This window comes from Physella acuta, unplaced genomic scaffold (genome assembly GCF_028476545.2).
Source record: "Physella acuta isolate Inbredline_101_S28 unplaced genomic scaffold, ASM2847654v3 ptg000930l, whole genome shotgun sequence".
Lineage (NCBI taxonomy): Eukaryota > Metazoa > Mollusca > Gastropoda > Physidae > Physella > Physella acuta.
In genome coordinates, this window is record NW_026732447.1 from 156,100 (window position 1) to 173,068 (window position 16,969).

Sequence of the window (16,969 nt, forward strand, 5' to 3'; positions counted from 1 at the left end):
TATATATATATATATATATATATATATATATATATATATATATATATATATATATATAGGCCTATATATATATACGTGTATTTCTTCACCCAGTTTTTAGTAAGCATATTTTTAAACTATATAATCAACTTTAAATAGTATATGTTTTCAAAGAGTATATGTAATGAGCTTTTGCACATGACTGTACTAGGGTTTCTTTCAGACATTGTATTTTTGGTGAAAGAATGCCTGAAAGAAACACTTTATAGTACTGTTACAAGAACAATTGACAATAGTTGTTAGAAATGCATTCGGCAAGAGGTGTGGGCAGTGGCGGATTAAGAGGTGGGCTGACCGGGCAGTGGTCTAGAGCCCCCATTTTTTAGAGCCTACCTAAACTCAGCAATTCAACTTCGGACGGTGTGATAGGGCGGTAGAGCAAACGATTGCTAATCCGAAAAGTTCGAATCCTGGGGTCGTTTCCACGATTCCACCCAGTTCTTTTGGGTAAAGGATTTCTTCATTGAAAGTAATGACGGCTGGAAATTCTGCTGACCACACTATCCCTTCATATGAAGAAGTTACTTTAACAGGTGAACTCTACTTCACCTGCCCGTTGAACCGTCAGTTTCGAGGGTTCGTTGATGGACACAGGCTATGGAAGCAATTTTTTTTTAAAAAGCAGACTGAAACTAGAGTCAACAGGCCATAATGTCCATAACATATTGACATTTAATACCTTCCGTCCAACTTTACAATTAAGAACGAAGACAAAGAAGAAATAGTACTTTTATTTTCTTGCGGAGTTCTAAGCCAACGATTATTATAGTAACTCAATACTGCCGGACTAAATATGACATGTTTGACCGAACATTGACTTCAATCCTCGTTCGTATTGAGGACAAACAATGTGTCCTGAACAAGATTGCGCCTAATTAACTCCTAAATAAGCAGCTGTCATAATTTAAATGCACCGGTGTCAAACGGAGAATTTTAAGCTGGACAAACTTTCAATCACAACACGTATTACTTGGGACAAGGGAAATAACTCACTTGTTATGACGTGAGATAAGAATGATCTATAGTGGGCAAATAATTTTTCGATTATGATTCCATCATCTATAGTTTCTATAGTCTGGCCCATAATACAAAAATATGATAAACATAAATAATAGTTAAAGTTGAATGCTTTCTTTTCCATAGTTACATAATAACAAGAGAAACTTGAAAAATAAGATTTTATTTTATCCATATGATTTGATCTCAAGTTTTGAAGACATTATAATTTAATTTTTTTTTTTTGCATATGTTGTTTCAAAATTTTAAATATTGAACTATATCTTTCTATTACCAATAGTCATTGTGGTCATGACTCAAAAGTTAAATAACTAATTGTGTATACATCGTACTTATATTTCGAAATAAAACTTTAAGCTCATAACTGTTTTTATTTTTTTTTTTATATTTAGTTTTCAAAAATGTTAACTATAAATTGATTTTTTACATTATCACTAGTCACTGTAATCATGACTAAAAAGTTAAATAACTAATTGTGTATACATCGTACTTATATTTCGAAATAAAACTTTAAGCTCATAACTGTTTTTATTTTTTTTTTATATTTAGTTTTCAAAAATGTTAACTATAAATTGATTTTTTACATTATCACTAGTCACTGTAATCATGACTAAAAAGTTAAATAACTAATTGTGTATACATCGTACTTATATTTCGAAATAAAACTTTAAGCTCATAACTGTTTTTATTTTTTTTTTATATTTAGTTTTCAAAAATGTTAACTATAAATTGATTTTTTACATTATCACTAGTCACTGTAATCATGACTAAAAAGTTAAATAACTAATTGCGTATACATCGTATGCATTTCTATTTCGAATTAAAACATTTTAAGCTCATTACTGTATTTTTTTTTATACTTAGTTTTCAAAACTTTCTATAAATTAATTTTTATTTCTACCATAAGTAGATATAAAAAAACAAAAACAAACTCCCTCTAGATCTACCGTGTCCTTGCTTTGTGGTGCTGAAAATATTTTTCTCTCCTGATTTCTCGTGGAAACATCGTAGCTTGATTTAACAACGACTTCCGGTTTCTCTGCCATCCGGAGAGCTGTTAAGAAAGGTCGAGGTCCCCTGCGGTTAATTGGCCGGTCACTGATCCCAATAATAATCGGCTCTAAATTTTATCCATGGGAGCGCCGGACAAAGCCGAATGGACACTCGAGGCGCTATATAGTCACCACAGCTTGAGTTTCAATGTATGGTCAATGAGTGACTAGTCTCATGTCTGAAATAGAATAATAGCTGTTAAAATCGCAAATGCATATATTTTAGAAACGGTCAAAACTTTAAGAAAAAATAAAATACAATTTCAGTCATAACATTGGTAGCTGAAGTAGAGTTCATCTATATCTATTCTCATCAGTATTAGAAAAGATTGTATAGTCAGACATAACAGTGCAATGGTAGCTGAAGTAGAGTTGATCTATGTCTTTTCTCATCGGTATTAGAAAAGACTGTACGGTCAACGTACCTTGACGCTATTTAATAGCCCTCGCTATGAATAGACGACCCGTTAGACCATGATTGTTACCCTTTCTGACCTATTAGGTTAATAAGGCACATGAAGTACAGTACATAACTACATAGGCAATGAAATCCTAAGGACTTGAACCTAGGAAGTTGAAGCTTATGTGCGCTACAACTCGACCACACGTTTTTCAACTCTTGCTGATACATGTTGCCTACTTTTGCCGCCTACACGTGCCCACATTTTCAAATATCTCTCATTATGGCTTCTTTCACCTAAAATAATATTAAAATCTAAAGTTACAGGAAAAATGCCATTGTCTAGTGTTAGAATAGACGTCTTTATTAAGAATTGAATGAAACAACGATCCAGTTTTTGTAAATAAATAATAACTACAGTTTCATGTTATACTAAAAATTATTAGCATGAGAAATGTATTCTTTTCAAATATATGTTATTTCAATATTTTTTTTAATGTAGTATTAGATTTATGCATAGAAAATAATTAAAAACCAGAAACTGATATTTAACGAATAAAAATTACAAATTATATTCTTTAAAAATACAACAGAGGCGGATTTAGGGGGTGCTTTAGCAACAATACACCCTCACCCTTTACCCAACCCCCATAACCCTTTACCTAAAAATATAGCCAAACTCAAGGCTAGTTCCGTACATGATATACACTCGCACAATACATTTCCTAACATTTTAATTATTCATTACGTTTCTGATAAAGGTGTTGATTTAAAAAAAAAAGGATTACACTGGGAAATTCATAAAACAGTGGTTCTTAACCTGGGTTCCAGAGGCGTAGCGAGGGGGGGGGGGCGGGGGTACATATGTCCCCGGGGCGCCGACCTAAGGGGGGGGGCGCCAAATTGAAAGTTTGAGGGGGGTGAGAATGAAATGTTCGAGGGGGGGGGGGGGGTTGCAAATCGAAAGTTTGAGGGGGGGGGTGCAAATGAAACGTTTGAGGGGGTGGGTGAAAATCGAAAGTTCGAAGGGGGTGCAAATCGAAAGTTTGTCCCCGGGCGCTGGGGAGGGTCGCTACGCCTCTGCAGGGTTCCATTGAACCCCGGAGGTTCGTGTGAGTCAGTATCATTGTTCGGCTGAGGTCAGTATACACACACCCGACTTATATGATTCAAGATCAGATTTTGTCAGTGCGGGCCGTAGAACTATCAACATTTGTTCGGTGAGTGCGCGTGGGAAACTGGTGGGGTTCGGTACCTCTAAAAAGTTTAAGAACCACTGACTTAAAGCAAGACACAAAAAATCTCTGGCATTGTGAAATAGTCATCGCTGTCTCCTGTGACGGACACGTGGTACTGATCACGTGACGAGAGCTTATCTATAATCATCTTAGTCGTGGGTGGATAATCGGCTGTATAGCGATCACATATCTCTAACAAGGACACTATGTATCAACTTTTCTGGAAAATAAAAAATATTCCTTTTTAAGACTTCTCGCTATTTGAGCAACCCTCCCGACGTGTTGCATTAGACATTTTTTTTCCGAGGATGAGGGGGGGGGGCACTTGAAACTTGTAGGTGGCGGACTTAAATTTTCAGTGGGGGGGGGGGGGGGGGGCACTGGTTAAAGTATGTATTTAGTAGTGAAACTATATTTCGATGGAGGGGGGGGACAAAGAAATGCCTGGGAAAAAAACTCTGCCCTCCCGATTTTGTAATGTCCGTTATCGTCACTTGTTGTCTTAAAAAGCCTAATCAACCCAAAATGATATCACATTTTCACAAAAGCCAGACTTCCCTCCCCTTCTTTTCATCAATAGGTTTTCCCTGAGTCCGCCCAGCTCTGATGGGTACCTGGCTCAGGGTAGGGAAACAAAAGGCGGCTGTGTATCAGAGTTTCTACCAGGCATCTCTTCGGGGGGGGGGGGGGGGGGGGGGCTTAGTCCCCCCCCCCCCCCCTCCCCCCCCCCCCCCCCCCAACGAAATGAAATTTATATAGAAAACATACACTTTTACCAATATCCGCCCCACCCCCCGTAAAATGTTGTCCGTCCCCCCCCGAAAACATCAAGTGCCCCCCCCCCCCCCCCGCAGAAAATGTCTGGAAGTAACACTGCTGGGTATAATGCTGGATGCCGAGGTCATTGAAACAGATTAACTCTACTTCATATATATATATATTATATATATATATATATATATATATATATATATATATATATATATATATATATATATATATATATATATATATGTGTGTGTGTGTATATATATATATATATATATATATATATATATATATATATATATATATATATATATCTTTGACCGTGAGGTTAAATCACGATCATGTCTGGGTGTGAATTGCAAAATGTAGCAGACGTGACATTAACATGACATTTAAGACTTTTTTTTGTGAAAGCGTATCATTTTTCATGTTAATGATAATTTTCATTTTTTAATGTTTTTTTCTTTTGTACACACCAGTGCAGGTTGGTTGTCGTTTTAGTTTTTGGAGAGAATTAATAGTAACTTCAGTGAAATTTGACATTTACTATTTTTGCATTGTCTCTCTTCTGATTAATTTTTTTTTTTCAAATAGTGGCCAACGATTGTAAATTTTTGAATTAGTTGTGATTTTGATACAGAATAGTAGTTTTTTTTTCGTAAAGTTAATTTTAAGCAAAAAAAAACGGAAGTTAGAGATCATTTTCAAATTTGAAAACCTTTGACAAAGTCGGTCATTTTCTTTTTTTAAATTAAGTCAATTTAATGAACATAAAAATTCGATTTTATTCAAAGGAGGTTGCAGTTACCTTATATTCAAAGATATAAAAAATACTTATTAACGTATGAAAATGTTTAACTGTGTATTTTGATGTCAATTTAGTTTAACATTTATATTTTGATGCACATATATATATATATTTTTAATATGTAAACCTGTTTTACTAAAACAAAAGGGCGGGAACTATAAACACAATTTAGTCTAATTTTTACACCATAGGTATAAACTTAGTATTAGCGTTGACACAATCATTATCTTAATTATGATGAATACAAAAACGTACTGGGTGTGTTCTGATCAAAAAGAAATGACCTTATAATTCAGAGGCTAATGGCTATCTATATTTAATTAAAAATAATGAATGTTACGATCTTTATCATAGACATTATAAATGATACAATTTTGGAAACATCCGTAGCCTGTGAAAAAAATGGCAAACAACGCGTTTTTAGCTGTAAAATAGTAAAAGTGCGTATTAGAATTTTTTATTTCATTTTATTCTAAAATTTCAACTCCAATACATGTATAAAGTCTGAATAAGCTTAAAGGACAAAATTTACAACAACAAAAAGCAATTAAGTTTTAGTTCCGTATCAACAAAAATAAAATTGGGACGTATATCTGAAGGTACAGAGTACGTTGAAAAACAATTCCAATTTCTTAGATGTGCAAGTTCCTGTACCCGTGCTATTATTCTTTTTTTAATTTTCCATCTCGCGAAAACTAGGAAAAAATACAACGGGTTGGTCGAATTTTATTTAAAATCTGTCGTTTCAAGTCCAATCTAGTCTATAAAACTATATCTATAAATAGAACTGTGCCATTATTTTAACTCAAGTATTTATGTTTTTAGTTAAAATAGTTGTCAGACTTTGATTCATTGCTGACTTGAAAATAATCATTACTTTCTGGGAAATTAACTCTATTTTAAAAAAAATAAAACATAACCTCTAATCGTGATTAATGGTTCTTTTAAAGATCAGAGTTTAAAATATCTTGGATTAATTATTTCGGTTTAACGATGATGGAGATTAAACTTTAATTATTCGGATATTAAAATTTGATCAGGTGCTAATGTACCTCATTATTTCGTCTGGTATATTTTGTCCTGAGTTATGTTGTCTTGTATATTATGAACGGGGATATTTTGTCCTGAGATAATTTGTCTGGGATATTTTGTCCTGGTATATTTTGTCTGGTATATTTTGTCCTGTGTTATATTGTCTGGTATATCTGTCCTGAGATATTTTGTCTGTGATATTTTGTCCTGAGTTATTTTATCTGGTATATTTGTCCTGGGTTATTTTGTCAGGAATATTTTCTCCTGAGATATGTTTGTCCTGAGATATGTTTGTCCTGAGATACTTTGTCTTGGATATTTCAACATTGGATGTTTTATCCCTTGATAATAATAAAATATAATATTCATTTCTATTCATGTCAAACTTTCGTGTATGCAAGCATATTTTAAAAAAAACAATAGACAATAAAACAAACAAATTAGAGACTGCACAGAAATCAATCACACAAGAATTTGCAACGGTAATTAGTTTTCTAAAGTAACCACAATTAGGCCGGTAATATTTATCTCCATAGCAAAAAAAAAAAAAATTAAATAACCAGATTTTTTTTCTACTACCAGCCATTTCTAAATAGCAAAAACATCTTAAAAGAAATTAAAGATTGACAAGACTTGTAATCCTTAGGGGGCAACCTTAAGATATTTTTTCTTGCACTTGGCGACGTGTATTTTAAAGACACAGTTGCTTCAATAAACATCCCAGACCAGATCCAGTAAATTATTTTAATGCCGTTAAACGGTTAAGGTTTTAGCTTGGCTCTTAGAAATCAATTTCTCCACTTAGCTGAGTCGACGAGATTTATTTTAACGAAACGAATAAAAAAAAAAAAAAGCTCGTGTTGATATCTACGACGAATTGAAGACGAAACTTAACAAGCCACTGCTCTTTATGTAATTCGGCGTGAAGAGGATAGTGAAAACAATAGAGTTAGCTCCCATGTTTATTTTTTTCTCTTTAAGGGGGAAAAACTCTTCACGAATGTCTGTCGTTAAGATAGCAAGAGAATCACTCGCTTTAAAAGTTGTTTTTTTTTTCCTTCTTCTCAAGCACTATAGTTTGTTGCTTTAATGCAAACGCGCGAAGTAAGGTGCCAATTTAAATTTGAGAATTAAACTCGGCTTATCTCCCTTGAGTGTCGTGGGTTACCCCCTGACGTCTTCATCCTGATTTGTTTCTTGTGTTTCGCTTCTCTCCCTTTGACTTAAATATAGATTCCGTTGACCTTTTAAAGGGAGATTTTTTTAAGTCCCTGCACAAAACAACACAAAAACGGAAGAAAAAAAAAGAGTATTGGGCTTACCTTTTAAATTTTTGAACACTTCTCTGACTTAAGACCTAAGCTGTGCACGCTGTAGTGTCGATGCTAAAATGTGTTCGGGATCCGGCAATTTTGTTAAGTATGTATTTTACAGGCTTATTCTTGACGCTGATCCATTCAGCCTGGGATACAGATGTCATACATGTTTTGGGATGTTTGCGTTTTTAAAAAAAAATTGTCTTGGGATAATGGATGTTATGAGGGGGGAGGGGTGGTAGTGAGTTGGATGGGGTGATGTCATTTTTTTCTAGAAAAATCTTGTTTTATCTCTGTCAGTCTCTTTCTTAACTTGTCATGACAACCGAACATGAGACCCAGACGTGAGACACACATAAAACACCCAACCGTGACACTCATGTGTCACACGGACGTGACACCAAAGCGTGACAATTATGTGTGACATACATACAGACACCCCAGCGTGACAGAATAACAATATGAGCAGAACAGAACTTTTAAAAAAAATGAAACAAAATAATTTAAAAATCTGATAGTTTCCAGAATAGTCCGTTGAATTGGAAATATATTTTCTCTACTAACTTGTGTACATCATAAGAAGCTCATGTCCGTGATCTCTGTAGGCAAAATGTTTCTGATGTCTTACTTATCTATATATCTGAAACAACTTCCTCATCTCCAACTAATATATATATATATATATTTATATATATATATATATATGTGACCTAGGCTAGTTGCATCTATCCTGTTCGCAACGCCCAATGTGACCTTTCCCGAGTCTATCCTGCCCGACAACGCCAATTGTAACGAGTTGAACCACTCATGCTACACAACATCGACTACAGTAGAAAGACTCGAAGATGCAGGTTCGCTATTGATCCTTTTATTACATGAATCAAGAAATGTTTCAATATAACACAATGAATCAACAGAGATGTTTCACAATAATAGTCTGAATCAACTGACCCCCTAACAGTCCTCACTAGGCTTCCTATAACTGAATCCACATGTCTATTGTCCTTCTTAACACAATATAACCAACTTGAGTATGTCACACAGACTGACTGATCTAAAGCAAGCGACGACGACGGAAGAGAGAGAACGAGTTCAGTCGTCCCCTCCTATTTATGCCTTGTATCCGTACTCGTCTCCGTACTTGTATTCCTCCGTAATCGATACTTGTACTCGATGTCTCCGACCACTAGTTGCGTAGTTCTAACATACAGTCCGTGGAATAACATCTGTGTCCCATCAATCAAAGTTGACAGGCCGTCTGAATCTCCTTGTACCGTTTCCCAAAATAGCACGCGTTGGCTTTGAGATTGTTATCAGCCCGACTTCAATAAGCCACCTGTTGTGTTACGTCAGACTTTATACTGCGTCTCGGCTTATCGTTCGTTATCAGATTTGTACCTAGTGGCTAGGCCTACCCTAGTCACATCCACCCCTGCCTTTTTTTGTGTGTTTTAAACCACAAACAACGCCTGGCAGGTGCACTCCTCCAGAGTCAATCGCATAATCGTAAAAAAATTTTATTGTTCCACTCACTGTCCACGACGTCCCATTCGTATACGATTGACAGTTATACCTATTTCACATCTCAACTGTGTCTACATCGTCTTCCTGAGACACAAAACAGTTCTAGAATTCACATCCACCCTTTTCGTTTGGTGACTTCACCAGTTCACTTTTATAGCTTTTTGAACAGTCTGTTCTCATACCAGCGCGACCATGAAAGACTTGATGGTTGCTGACAAAAAATTTCGTCTTCCTTCTGTTCCTCAAACTTCTCCGCGGACCACTTATCTGATGGTCTACTGTCTCTCTGCTTCTGGAAGGAACGGGATCCTCTTTGTTGCCGTTATCCTCCACTAGTGTATCGCGGTTGTTCTGATGATGGTGATATGGTTCCGGGATGGGTATGTGAATTTCCGTTATAGTTTCCGGTTCCCTAATTGTCTTGGATTTCCTTGTGTGTAACTGCTCTTCTTGCCTATTCCAATATTTCTTTAATTGAGCAATATTCGCCCACCGATCCGGTTTGGCGTGATCGATGGGTCTTATCTTAAAGGGGCCACCTGCTGCTTTAGGCATCTCCACGACTTGCCATATCTCCTGTCCCCAGAGATCGTGGATTTTGTTTCTGCCTAACGGGTGACTACGCAGTAATACCCTGTCATTCAGTTTGAGTGGCGGGTCCTTTGTCTGTACCGGCGGTTCCCTTCGCCGTGCTTCATGTTCTAGTCTTTCCTGTACTACCCTGTACATTTCTCTAATTCTTCTCACATGTTCATTCACATATTCCAGTGCGGTGTATGAGCCAGTCATACTCTCCCTTTTTCCTAAGAACAAATCAAGAGGGAGTCGAGCCTCCCGTCCGAACAGCAACATGTATGGCGTAAAGCCGGTTGTGGCATGGGGTGTGCAGTTGTATAGATATACCAACTCTGGGAGAAAATCAGGCCAACGTTTTTTCTGTTCAGGTTCTAGCGTACGCAGCAAATCATGCATGCTGCGGTTGAACCGTTCACACTGTCCGTTTCCTTTCGGATTAAATGTGGTTGTTCTAGATTTGTTAATCCCGTAGTGGCTGCACAGTTGGTTAATTACTTCTGACTCGAAAGCCCTTCCTTGGTCAGAATGTAATTGTCTTGGTATGCCATATTTGATGAACCAATGTTCTATTAAGACCTTTGCCACTGTTTTGGCAGTCTGATCTCGCGTGGGCACCGCCACCGTCCATTTGGTGAATACATCAGTCATTACCAACACATGTTCCGTCCCATCCGATGATTGCTCCAACGACGTAAAGTCCATAGCCACAATCTCTAGTGGTTTTGTCGCTAGTAGGTGTCCTGATGGCTGTCTCATTTTGACAACTGGCATTTTCGCATGCTGACACCTCACACAAGCCTCACAATGGCGTTTGACCTCCATTTCCATATTGGGCCAGTAACACCTCCGTCGTAATATTTTGTGCGTCCTGTCCTGACCCTGGTGTCCTGCCCTGTCATGTGCCAACCTTAGCACTTCTTCTCTTAACTGTCCAGGCACCACCACCTGGTGTATTGTCCCATCAATTTGGTCATGAATTCTCCGCATGAGGACACCATCCTCTATACTGAGACGGTCCCACTGACTCAGTATTTTCTTTGTTTCTCGACCAAATTGTTCTCTTTCCCTTCTTCCTGGGAATTTTTGTTCCTGGACGTATTTCAATAGCGGTTGTAAGCCACTATCCGTTCTCTGGGCATCTCTTATCTTTTGGTGATTAAGGCAATTAAAATCACTATTGTCCATAAGTCCGGGCTCTGTGGATATGTGCTCCACCCCGGTCTGTCCGTTCTGCCTCACTTGCACCCCGTGAGGGATCTCTGTTGACGCTCTGACCTCACATATTCCTGTCAGTGTTTCTTCCTCATCGCCCGGTCTCTCGTAAGGATTCCTTGATAAGGCGTCCGCATTGCCATTGGACCGCCCCGGGCGATATTTTATCTGTAGGTCAAAGAGTGCCAATTCTGCTGCCCATCGCTGTTCGATGGATCCCAACTTTGCTGTCTTTAGGTGACTCAAGGGGTTATTGTCAGTGTATACCACACATTTAGCACCTAATAGATAGTCCCTGAATTTTTCCGTCACAGCCCATTTTAATGTCAAAAGTTCTAGTTTCATGGCGCTGTAATTTGTCATGTTCTTCTCTGATTCCTTCAGAGCTCGACTGGCATAAGCAATAACCCTGAAGCCTTGCTTTTGTTGTTGTGATAGCACAGCTCCCAGACCTTTAGAGCTGGCGTCAATTTCTAGCCGAAATGGTTTGTCAAAGTCTGCGTATCCCAATATCGGCGCCTCTGTCAAAGCCTTTTTCAATAGCTTAAACGAGTTCAGGCATTCATCAGTCCATAATTCACCTATCAGTTGTGTTTTACCTTTCTTTTTCTCCTTACTGTGTTTCTTTGTCATTTTGTTTACCAAGTCATGCAATGGTGCGGCAATTTTTGCAAAACCCGGTACAAATTTTCTATAATAGGAAGCAAAACCCAAGAATGACCTGACCTCTACCGTAGTTGTTGGTTGTTTCCATTCTTTAACAGCTGCAATTTTATCTGGGTCAGTGGCGATGCCATCCGACGAAATCACATAACCCAAAAAATGTACCGCTTTCAGACCAAAGCAGCATTTATCTGGGTTCAGCTTTACTCCTATCTCCCTAAGACGGAGAAACACTTGTTCTAATCTTTTTAGATGGTCCTCCCAAGTTTTTGAGTAAACTAGAATATCATCCAAATACACCAACATTATTTGAAATAGAAAGTCACTCATAGCACTCTGCATTACTCGCTGGAATGTAGCAGGTGCATTAGTTAGACCAAACGGCATACGGGTCCACTCGTACAGTCCCAGTGGAGAAATAAATGCAGTTTTATGTTGATCGTTGGGGTGCATGGCCACTTGGTGGTAGCCACTAGCCAAATCCAAGGTAGAAAAAAATCTTGCTCCCCCCAACGCATCAAGACATTCATCAATACGAGGCAAGGGGAATGCATCCCTTCTTGTGATATTGTTCAATTTCCGGTAATCACAACACAGTCTTATCTCCCCTGACTTCTTTTTTACCACTACTATCGGTGCCGCATACGGGCTCGTACTGGTTGTAATAATTCCCTTTTTTAGTAGGTCATTCAGGTGTGCTTTCACCGCCGAGTAGTGACTCGGTGGTAATCTTCGATAAGGTTGCGCCACCGGCTTGTCTTGTAGTAAGGGTATCTGGTGTTTTATTACTTCCGTGTACCCCAAATCACCCTCATACGAGGCAAATATATCACTGTATTTATTCAGCAATTCATTTAGTTTTGGGTCCTCAGTTTCCGGGAATGTATATGATCGGCCATCCTCTTTCTTCACCTCGGCCGTCACATTGACCGACCTAATTGTTACTTCATTACTGCTGGTATTGCTCAGTTCGATACACTGTGCCGACCTTAGTACCTCGACGTTCTGTGGTACTCCTACCAGAGTATTAGGCGGTATAAAAATTTCCTCATCCAAAACATTTGCCACTAATCCTTGAACTAGTCCATTTTCCGCTGATGTGTATGTCCGCAGTAACACGACGCCTGCCCTCAGTGCGGCGCCACATGGTTCTATCATCACATCACCATTCACGCTTCTATCACCAATTTGTAATGTGATTGCCTTGACCGTGTTTGCCGGGACTGCTGTCCTTCCTCTGGTCTTGGCAAACCTGGCCAACTTGGATCCCCGACCTGGTGTGGTCGATCCGACAATATTTGTAAGAAATTCTGGCAACTGGCCAAGAATATTCATGCCCAACAGGCAAGGTATATTTGACACATTTGTCTCTAGGTTGTGTTTCGTAACGAACACCCCAACCTGCTTCAACCTATGTCCTGCCACCACGACATCCGCCAGAAAATAACCACAGTATGGAATGGTTAGTCCATTAGCTGCCGTCAGGCGCATGCATGTGTCAGACCTCAACCTATGGTCTTTTCCTTTCATCCATTTGGTGTAAAAATTTTCCGTGATCGTCGTCACCTGGGAGCCTGTATCCACAATTGCCTTCACCGCGATGTCCCCAATCGTAATCACCATTTCGGGACAGACTCCCATCATTTTGCTTCTTGGGCCATACCCTCGCCCCTCTGTAGCCTGGCCCTGCCTTACAGAGGACGACCGTTTCCCTGGCAGTACCGTGCCATATGTCCGGGTTGTGAACAAGACAAACAAATTGGTCGACCGTCGGCCGTCCATTGGAGTGATGGCTTGGCCGGACGCGGCCGTCCAACCCGTCCGTGTTTTGTCCCGTTCTTTTCCCGATTCTCAGCTGTTGACCTGCTTTCTAACCTCTCCAAACGTTGGTCAACCTTATCTAGGTGGGCCAACAGTTGAGCCATCATGGTCTCCATCGTGTCGGCCCCTGTGGGTGGGGATTGTCTCTGTTCAGGTACAGAAACTTTGTCCACCGAACAGTTCGATTGGTCCTCATCCTCGGACCTGCGGATCGCTGAGTTCCTGACCTGAAGGAAGGTCAACTGCGGATCTTTGTGGACCTCCTCTTTCAACTCGCTCCTTAAGATCGGGGTTGCTAGCCCCTCGATGAACTGGTCCCTCAGTAGGCGTACATCAATGTCAGGTGTTTTGCCCTTTACCGAATCAAAGGCCCTGTTTATTCGGTGTGAATACTCCATCACACTCTCCGCCATTCTCTGCTTTAAGCCTACGAACCCCGTTAGCAGTTGCGATCCCGACCGTCTCTCCCCAAAGGTCTCCATAATTAGATCCAGCACCTTATCTGGATCTGATTGGACGGTTTTATCGTGGCATTTGACCTCTGCCCTAACCGTCTCTCCTATACTGCCCATCAGCAGTCTTAATCTTTCCTCTGGTGACATGTTTCTCGAGGCCCAGGCCGCTTTGACCTCCTCACTGAACCTGTTGGTTAAAGTTGGATCACCGTCCCCGTAAAATTTGTTAATGTGGGACTCTCTGGGCAGGACCACAATATGGGTCTGCTTCTCGTCCAGAGTAGACATTTTATTCCTTTAATAAAAAAAAAGAGTTCTTTCTTACCGTGTGTGTATGAAAAGATTTTCCTCGTTCCTCAATTTTCACTGTTCCTGAATGTCCGAATTCACACACACACTAAACACAGTTATGAACTAGGTTGACTATGGGTGCCTAAAGCGGCAAGTCTCGTTGAATTCATCCTGCTCGACGACGCCAAATGTGACCTAGGCTAGTTGCATCTATCCTGTTCGCAACGCCCAATGTGACCTTTCCCGAGTCTATCCTGCCCGACAACGCCAATTGTAACGAGTTGAACCACTCATGCTACACAACATCGACTACAGTAGAAAGACTCGAAGATGCAGGTTCGCTATTGATCCTTTTATTACATGAATCAAGAAATGTTTCAATATAACACAATGAATCAACAGAGATGTTTCACAATAATAGTCTGAATCAACTGACCCCCTAACAGTCCTCACTAGGCTTCCTATAACTGAATCCACATGTCTATTGTCCTTCTTAACACAATATAACCAACTTGAGTATGTCACACAGACTGACTGATCTAAAGCAAGCGACGACGACGGAAGAGAGAGAACGAGTTCAGTCGTCCCCTCCTATTTATGCCTTGTATCCGTACTCGTCTCCGTACTTGTATTCCTCCGTAATCGATACTTGTACTCGATGTCTCCGACCACTAGTTGCGTAGTTCTAACATACAGTCCGTGGAATAACATCTGTGTCCCATCAATCAAAGTTGACAGGCCGTCTGAATCTCCTTGTACCGTTTCCCAAAATAGCACGCGTTGGCTTTGAGATTGTTATCAGCCCGACTTCAATAAGCCACCTGTTGTGTTACGTCAGACTTTATACTGCGTCTCGGCTTATCGTTCGTTATCAGATTTGTACCTAGTGGCTAGGCCTACCCTAGTCACATATATATATATATATATATATATATATATATATATATATATATATATATATATATATATATAGGCCTATATATATATATATATATATATATATATATATATATATATATATATATATATATATATATATATATATATATATATGTATATTGTGATCAGAACTAATGGTATATATTTCAAAAGGTAAAGCAATATCATCTGTCTTTTATTCTTTTATTTTAATCTTAAGTAATTAATCACGAATTCCCTTGGAACTTTACCCTCTAAACGACGTAAATATTTATTGACTGCTAAGTGGTGTAGTATTACGGAATATGATCTCGGCTTCTACGAGAGATTACTGCGTGTTAAATTTATTGACGAAAAATGATGAAAGCTAATGTGAGGCTGATGGTAGGTGGATGAAAGTTAATGCAGGTTTGGATGATAGATGTTTGGTGATGATAGGGATTAGCCGGTCTTGATCCTTTGATTTATTTGCGTTACGAATTTAAAGTAATTTTGTCCATTAGTAAGGTATTCAAATATCTTAAGTTATTATCAGCGATTAAATTTATTGCGAGTGAAGAAACTTTACTAATGAGTTTTGTTTTTAAAAATTGAAAGTAGATTATTCGGTTAAGCGCTGTAGCGGATTGTTACTTAAATTATAAATTAATGTATAGGACACATAAAGCGTATGCTTAGGACACATTACGAATACATGTAAAGGACATACTAAACAGAGATGCATAGCGAACATGTATTAAAACGTAAGGTCCTAGTGTTGTGGACACTAGGTCTAACTGTATAGGTCACACCTCTTTTAGACTTCACACGAGGTTTTTTCTAATCTATCAACAGAAGTATGTTTATATTGAGTAATCTATAGCAAAGATCGTGGTAAAGCTACTTAGTTCAACAACCGCGTAATGATTACACACGGCATTTGACAAATGATTTATATGCAACTATGTCCCAATTATTTATGTTTATACTTTGTGGCGGATATGTGAAATCCCTGTTGTCTTGTATTCTACAGGTGACAAAGATGATTTCGCCAGCTTTTTACTGCGAGCAGCTGACGACAGCTGTGCTGATGCAAAGAGCGTTCTCGTGCAAGTAGCCAACTTAGTGAATGTGAGTTACATCCCTTTTGTTTGTATGCATGAGTTAGCGTTCTTGTGGATTTTATTTGTTTTTGTCACATTGGGTTTGTCTGTGATCCCATGCGTAGTGAGATGTTGTAAGGTACATTATGTCATGTGGTAAATCTTAGCGGTGTCTTGATTACAAGATGTTTGAAGGAGTGAAGAGCAAACTTGAGAAGTATTAAATATGAGCACATCATGGGATGGAATAAAATATTAGAGAAGTGTTCATGTTAAACATGGGACCATAATGGGATGTAAAAGAATATATGTAGGAGTAGTATTTAAAGTGGGCACATCGTGGGATGTAATAAAATATAGTGAGAAGCATTAAACATGGGCACTGATGTAATAAATGTTATAATGAGAAGAATTAAACATAGCATTAAGGGACGTAACAAACTATTAGGGTGAGAAGTATTAGATTTCATCGGTGCCTTTTTTTTTTAATTCTTCTTGGTTAAAGTGTTGATATAAAATAAGAGAATGATAAGCAATGCCTTAAATTGGTTTTATTTTTCATGTGGGTGCTTTTTCTATTTATTCTTCTACTATACAGAAGCATAGTAGGTGATGATTGTTAAATCACACCCTAATTAAATCGAGTAATTGCGAACAAGCTTCGTATTCTATATTTTTGTGTTGCTCATACGCACAATTTACTCTCAAACACGCGAGAAATCTTAGCTATAGCTATAACTTCACATTGGAACATTTT